Genomic DNA, 7,901 nt, shown 5'->3' on the forward strand with positions numbered 1-7,901 from the left:
CACCACCGCCGCCGAAGGCGAAGACGAGTGGCTGCTCAGGGCCAAGCCCCTGGCGAAGTCGTAAGTATTCGGATGCCAGAATAACTCATAGCATACCTTTGTCGCACTGCTTCTCCTAATCGCCGAATTATGATTATGCAGACTGCCACGAGCCCGTATCGATGTATCTTCAGACGGCTCCCTGGGCTCGTCGGATATGGATAGCAATCCACTTCTGACCGCCACCTCCCCTTGCCCTACAGACAATGCCGAGGTATTGTCTCAAGAGGCACTGGGTCCAGGGGAGACAGTCCCGGAGGCGCCTCAAGGCGACCTTCCGGATTTCGGGAGCAGAGGGAGCAAGGCTCCCGAGGGCTCCGAGTTCGGCCCTCATCCGAACACCGCGCTGGAACCTCCAGTGGTTCTGGACTCAGGCAGGCGGCCTCCTTCCAAAAGGGGCAAGACGCCTGTGCCGGTGACCTCTGTCCATCCAGAGGCACCGGACAGTCTGCTGGGAGCGCTGCGCAGCGCTTCCATCGACGAAGAGCACCGCACTATTATGAGTGCGGTGGTCCATAAGGTTCAGTCCGCCAAGAGCGTACTGACTGAAGCCTGTGCCAGCCTTCTAACAGGCTTTGAGGTAGGTTTTTGAAATATAGGAAAAATATTACCACATAGATAGTAGCCCCTGATGCTCTGTTCGGTGTTCACAAAGAAAAGCCGAACAGAGGATCAAACAATATCGCAGGAGTCTAATATAAGTATGTCTATATGTGTATGCAGGCTTCGCTGCTGGCCTCTGCCGCACTGACTGCGGAGGTCGCCGCACTGAAGCAGGACCTTAAAGGGTCCAAGGACGAGCTCGGCCTTGCCAAGAGGCAGCTCGAGGAGAACAAAGGTAAGTAGTACCTAGTCTATGGATATATATAAAAACAATGCGATTGCAAAATGACAGGATCATCGTAAATTTGCTAGGGGCCACGACCGAGGTGGCAACCCTGAAGCAAGCGCTATCCGAGGCCGAAAATAAAGCGGCCAAGGAGCGCACCGAGCGGGAAAGGCAGGAGGCTCGAGTGGGCGAGGTGCAGTAAGAGCTCCATGCTCTCGTGACGAAACACGAGGCGTTGGAGCTTGACTTGAAGATGCGAGAGTCCGAGCTTGCCGCGGCCCTCGAGAGCGCAAAGAATGCCAAGGCCAAAGCCCAAAAGGCCCTCCGGGAGATTGATGCGATGAAGAAGATAGCGGCGGGTAAGGCATTCTATATGCAAAGCAAGCATGTGAAAGTAAATTACTTGTTACTTACCCGAATCCGGAGCTCTCCAGGAGCATTCGCATATTTGCCCCGCAGCGTGTCGGATGCCGCACAGTTTTACCAGGCCGAGGAGGGAAGCTCAACGGAAAAGTTGTTCTGGTCTCAGTATACTGGGACCGAACACCCGATGCCTCTGAGCGACCAGCTGAAGCAACTGGTCAAGCTACACAAGGCGGCCGAACAGGCCATGAAGGGCTTTATAGTCCGGACATGGCCTAGCGACGCCCTTCCCAACAGCTACTTCAGCCTGGTGAGGCAGCTTGTGGATGCCTGCCCATGGTGGAAGTCATCAAGCGGTCCGTCTGCATCGAAGGTGCACGCCGGGCTTTCGCCCGTGTGAAGGTGCAATGGGCCAAGACGGACGTCGTGAAGCTGGTGAAGTAAGGGCCACCGCAGGGCAAGGAGCATAGCCACCCGGAGATGTACTATGAGGGTGTCCTGAAGGGTGCCCGTCTCGTAGCGGACGAGTGTACGAAAGATGTAATATTTGAGTAAACTTGCTCGTGTGATCCTGTATTATGAAAACTTGTTCATATGCGCTATGCAACGCTTGTCTGAATTTAAAATATTACCTTATGTTCGGCTGTTTATCAAATCTGAGAGATGGCTAGTCGTCGGCTTCTGCCCCCACGCCACGAGTGTTGGGGTGTTCGGGATAAACCTGAGCACTCTTGTTCCCATTGTTGGGTCCTTCGAGGGAGGTGCTCAGCACAACAAACAAGGCAATCGGACCATAATGCGTTATCACTCTCACTTAGCCATAGAATTCTATAATTTTAAACTTCGGCGAAGCCCCTAGTATTCGGAAGGACGAATTCGGGGCACGATACACGCCTTAAGCCGGACAAGGCCGACTCCTCGCTCTAAGCGGCATAAGTCTTTAGGGAGTCGAAACCTCTCGAACAGCGACCAGTCTCTCGCCTTATCATGACAGTCAATTTTAGCTTTCTCTACTGAGGTGCTTAGCCTAGCAGAACCGGGGCACAATCGCAGTAGTTCTCCCAGTGCTACCTTAGCCGATATAGCGGAACGTAAGGTACCAAAACATGGGAGTCGGGCAAACCCAACTATTGACCCAAGACATGATTCGGAGCTGATGCATATAATGCTATAAGTTCGGGGTGCCGCACTGTCGAAAGTGTTCGGACTTCTTACGCTGTATTATGGGGTATGCTTAAGCCCCTAGTGTATTGGCCATACCAGAGTGTACGGGTGCTAGATGTCGTGAATGAACATATATATAAAAAGGAGGAATGCAATAATAGTCTTAATGCTATGCATTGCTTATTCAAAAAGGTGCGTTAAAGCAGAATGATACAAGTAGTGCGATAAGCAAAAAGTAGGACTGTTTGACATGTCCCTTCCAAGGGCAAGCTGAGGAATAGTATTAAAGCAAATATTTCACTCGTTATCGTAATCCACCGGGGAGTTCCTGGTGTGACGTAGCTTTCTGCCTCCTTGGTTGCTGCATCATGTGTTCGGCAATCATGCTGCTGGACAGGGTTTCCAGAGATTAAAGTCCTGAAAGAGAAAAAATAACAAAGCGGGAAGCCCCTAGTGCGGTTTAAGCCGCAACTTGGAGTGTGCCGCAGTCGTGCCCCCCTCCCCGCCTGTGCCCATGGTATTTTTAATGTATAATTATGTACGTGTGGCACGGATTTCGCCGTTTGGCTGGGACCGGGGTGGGGCCGCATTGCTATGCGAGCTCGAAACGTGCCAGGTGGTCCAGTTGCCGATTACTTTGGGCGCGCTTGAAGTTGTCTGGGTCCTTAATCGCCGAACTAGTGGATTGCCTTAAGAGGCTGCTTTGTGCTTCTGCTGCGAGGGTCGCAGTGTGCTCCTCCGTGCGGAGAGAGCGCTCTGTGTTTCCATTGACTGTGATGACCCCCCGAGGCCTTGCATCTTGAGCTTGAGATATGCATAATGTGGTACCACATTGAATCTTGCAAATGCGGTTCGCCCGAGCAGTGCGTCGTAGCCACTGCGGAACGGGACTATGTCGAAGATTAACTCTTCGCTTCGGAAGTTATCCGAGGATTCGAAGACCACTTCCAGTGTGACTGAGCCTGTGCAATGGGCCTCTACACCTGGTATGACACCTTTAAAGGTCGTTTTTGTGGGTTTGATCCTTGAGGGGTCTATACCCATTTTGCGCACTGTGTCCTGATAAAGCAGGTTCAGGCTGCTGCCGCCATCCATAAGGACTCGAGTGAGGTGAAATCCGTCGATGATTGGGTCTAGGACCAGTGCGGCGAATCCGCCATGACGGATACTAGTGGGGTGGTCCCTGCGATCGAAGGTGATCAGACAGGAGGACCATGGGTTGAACTTTAGGGCGACTGGCTCCAACGCATATACGTCCCTGAGCACACGCTTCCGCTCCCTCTTGGGGATGTGGGTTGCGTATATCATGTTCATCGTCCGCACTTGTGGGGGGAACCTCTTCTGTCCTCCGGTGTTCGGCTACCAGGGCTCCTCCTCGTCATCGCTATGTGACCCCTTATCATTGTTTTCGGCGTTTAACTTGCCGGCCTGCTTGAACACCCAACAATCCTTGTTGGTGTGGTTGGCTGGTTTGTCGGGGGTGCCGTGTATTTTGCACGAGCGATCGAGTATACGGTCCAAACTGGACAGGCCCGGAGTGCTTCTTTTGAATGGCTTTTTCCGCTGACCGGGTTTAGAGCCTTTGAATCCGGCATTGACTATCATATCCTCGGTATTGTCGTTGTTAATGCGGCGCTTATGTTTGTTGAGACGTGACCTACCATTGCCGTCCTTGGTATCCGAAGTACCATAGTTCTTTTATATGTTATTACTGCGAGCCAGCCAGATGTCTTCTCCCGCACAAAAGCGGGTCATGAGTGTCGTGAGGGCTGCCATAGATTTCGGATTTACCTGACCAAGGTGCCGGGCTAGCCACTCGTCGCGGATGTTGTGCTTGAAAGCTGCTAGGGCCTCTGCATCCGGACAGTCGACGATTTGATTTTTCTTTGTTAGGAACCGTGTCTAGAATTGCCTAGCCGATTCCTCTGGCTGCTGAATTATGTGGCTCAAGTCATCGGCATCTGGTGGTCGCACATAAGTGCCTTGAAAGTTATCGAGGAATGCGGCTTCCAGATCTTCCCAACAGCCAATGGACTCTGCTGGCAAGCTGTTGAGCCAATGTCGAGCTGGTCCTTTGAGTTTTAGTGGGAGGTATTTGATGGCGTGTAGGTCATCACCGCGGGCCATGTGGATGTGCAGGAGGAAATCCTCGATCCATACCGCAGGATCTGTTGTGTCGTTGTATGATTCAATATTTACGGGTTTGAAACCCTCTGGGATTTGATGATCCATTACTTCGTCTGCGAACCATAGGGGGTGTGCGGCGCTTCTGTACTGGGCTATGTCGCGATGCAGCTCAAATGAGTCTTGCCCGCTGTGTTCGGCCCGGGCGGACTGACTTTTACTGTATCCGGCGTGATGATTATCGTCTCACATGGTGGCGCACCCTCGTGATCCGTAGATCGATCTTGCATGTTTTGCTTTGTCCTCCAATACGTCTCGCAGGTCTGGCATATTTCCCCATGCCTTTTTATTTGAATGGTGTCGGGGTGCGGGCTGAGCTTTTGGCTGGAATATTTCTCTATTGCGGCCATGAGGTGGCCGATCAGCTGCGTCATACGCCGGGGATGTAGGTTTTGGTGCTTCCTCCTCCAGTCGGGGTAGCAACCTGCACTTTGGGTAACTCTTGGAGGGGCGTTCGAGTTTATATTCCTCGGCCGCCAGGACTTCAGTCCATCTGTCAGCTAGCAAATCTTGATCAGCTTGAAGCTGCTGCTGCTTTTTCTTGAGGCTATTTGCCGTGGCTATAAGCCGGCGCTTGAAGCGCTCTTGTTCGACGGGATCCTCTGGCACGACGAATTCGTCCTCGTCGAGGCTTGCCTCGTCTTCGGAGGGAGGCATGTAATTATCATCCTCCACCTCTCCATCTGCCACTCTCTCAGGCGGGCTGGCTTCTTCATCCTCCTGCTCTAAATCTTGCTGGAGGGGATTGTTGTTGTCTTCGGCACTGTTCAGAGTGCTATTATCTCCGGTGCCGGTATCACCACTTTTGCCTTGGCGGGACTTAGAGCGGCGCCGCTGACGCCGGCGCTTGGGTTGCTTTTTGGAGGGGTCATCCTCCGTTGTTTCGTCGTCATTGCCTTGTTTGGTTGTATCCACCATGTATATATCATATGATGAGGTGGCTGTCCAGTGTCCTATGGGCAATGGTTCCTCTTCGTCTCCCGCGTTGTCATCCATGCCGTCGATGTCTTCAGAGTCGAAGTCGAGCATGTCGGTTAAGTCGTCGACAGTGGCTACTAAGTAGGTGGTGGTTGGGCGGCGAATTTCTTCGTCATCCGCATCCCAATCCTGTCGGACGTAGTTTGGCCAGGCCTCTCCTGACAAGGAGAGAGACCTTAATGAGTTCAGTATGTCGCCAAAGGGCGAGTGCTGAAAAATATCCACGGAGGTAAACTCCATGATCGGCGCCCAATCAGATTCGACAGGAACGGGCGCAGGAGTTTCGGAGTCCATGGTCGGAGAAGGATCCGGTAATTTGGCAACATGGCTCTCGTGAAGGGTAAGGTCGATATTCGGCTCGATCGCCGCTGAGGATACGGCCTTCGTGACGGGGTCCATCCACCCGTCCATGGATGGCGCAACTGGCTCCGAATTGAGGCTCGGAGCGGCTGCCGGTGCGATCTACTGAATACGGTCTGATGGTAGAGCTAAATCGCACTCATCGTGACCGCGTGGCGCACAAGGCAGGGGCTCGAATCCGTCGAAGATCAAGTCTCCGCGGATATCGGCCATGTAGTTTAAGCTTCCGTTTAAGCTTCCAAACCTGACCTGGTGGCCAGGGGCGCAACTTTCGATCTGCTCCAAATGGCCAAGCGAGTTGGCACGCAATGCGAAGCCGCCGAACACAAAGATCTGTTCGGGGAGAAAAGTCTCACCCTCAACTGCATCGCTATCGATGATCGTAGGAGCCATCAAGCCTAACGGCGACGACACAGAGGAGCTCTCAATGAAAGCACCGATGTTAGTGTCAAAACCGGCGGATCTCGGGTAGGGGGTCCCGAACTGTGCGTCTAAGGTGGATGGTAACATGAGGCAGGGGACACGATGTTTTACCCAGGTTCGGGCCCTCTTGATGGAGGTAAAACCCTATGTCCTGCTTGATTTATTCTTCATGATATGAGTATTACAACAGTTGATCTACCACGAGATCGGAGAGGCTAAACCCTAGAAGCTAGCCTATGGTATGATCGTATGTTGTCCTACGGACTAAAACCCTCCGGTTTATATAGACACCGGAGGGGCCTAGGGTTACACAAGGTCGGTTACAAAGGAGGAGATACACATATCCATACTGTCTAGCTTGCCTTCCACCCCAAGTAGAGTCCCATCCAGACAAGAGACGAAGTCTTCAATCTTGTATCTTCATAGTCTAACAGTTCGGCCAAAGGATATAGTCCGGCTGTCCGGAGACCCCCTAATCCAGGACTCCCTCAGTAGCCCATGAACCAGGCTTCAATGACGATGAGTCCGGCGCGCAGTATTGTCTTCGGCATTGCAAGGCGGGTTCCTCCTCCGAATACACCATGGAAGAATTTGAATACAAGGATAGTGTCCGACCCTGCAAAATAAGTTCCACATACCACTGTAGAGAGAATAATATTTTCACAAATCTAATCTGCTGACACGTTTTGGCAACATGACATTACGCCATGGCCCGGTGATTATTCGAACCGTTTCCTTTAACTAGCCCCGCACATAACGCGAGGCAGTTTCTTGACACGTCTTATCAAAGCAGAGATCGTGTCCCCCTTATTACGGGATTCTCATCAATACGGGCGTGGGTAACCCAACCGCGCCATCGATTACAGCGCTTGCGGGATAAGCGAGTTTTACCAGGCTAGTGGGGGCGCGTAGTTTAGGCCGCCCTTATAAAGGGACAAGGTTTAACCTTTTTCTACCCACGCCTTCTTCCTCCTTGCCCACCCATTCTTGCGCACTCGAGCTCCAACGCCCAAGTCCACATCCTTCCCCTCAACCTTCTCCAATCATGTCCGGAGCAGGAGGCAAATGGATGGCTTCCTCCGTTACGGAGGGACACATCAAGAAGCTGCGCGGAGCCGAATACTTAGCCGCGAATATCGCGCATCGGCTGCCCGCTGCGGGGTAGATCGTCCCTACCCCTGAACCTCACGAGAGGGTAGTTTTCCTCCACCACTTCCTCCGCGGATTGGGGTTTCCCCTCCATCCATTCGTCTGCGGTCTCATGTTCTACTACGAGCTGGACTTTCATGATCTGGCCCCGAACTTCATCCTCAACATTTCGGCGTTCATCGTCGTGTGTGAGGCTTTCCTCCGCATCCGGCCCCACTTCGGCCTGTGGCTGAAGACCTTCAATATCAAGCCGAACGTGGTGGGAGGCCAACAAGCAGAATGCAGCGGAGCCATGGTGGGCAAGATGCCCAATGTTATATGGCTTGAAGGCTCCTTCGTGGAGACCATAAAGGGGTGGCAATTGGCGTGGTTCTACATCAACGAGACGCGCGACACCAACTGGGTAGCTGCC

The sequence above is a fragment of the Triticum urartu genome, chromosome 1 (genome assembly GCF_003073215.2).
Source record: "Triticum urartu cultivar G1812 chromosome 1, Tu2.1, whole genome shotgun sequence".
Taxonomy (NCBI): Eukaryota; Viridiplantae; Streptophyta; class Magnoliopsida; order Poales; family Poaceae; genus Triticum; species Triticum urartu.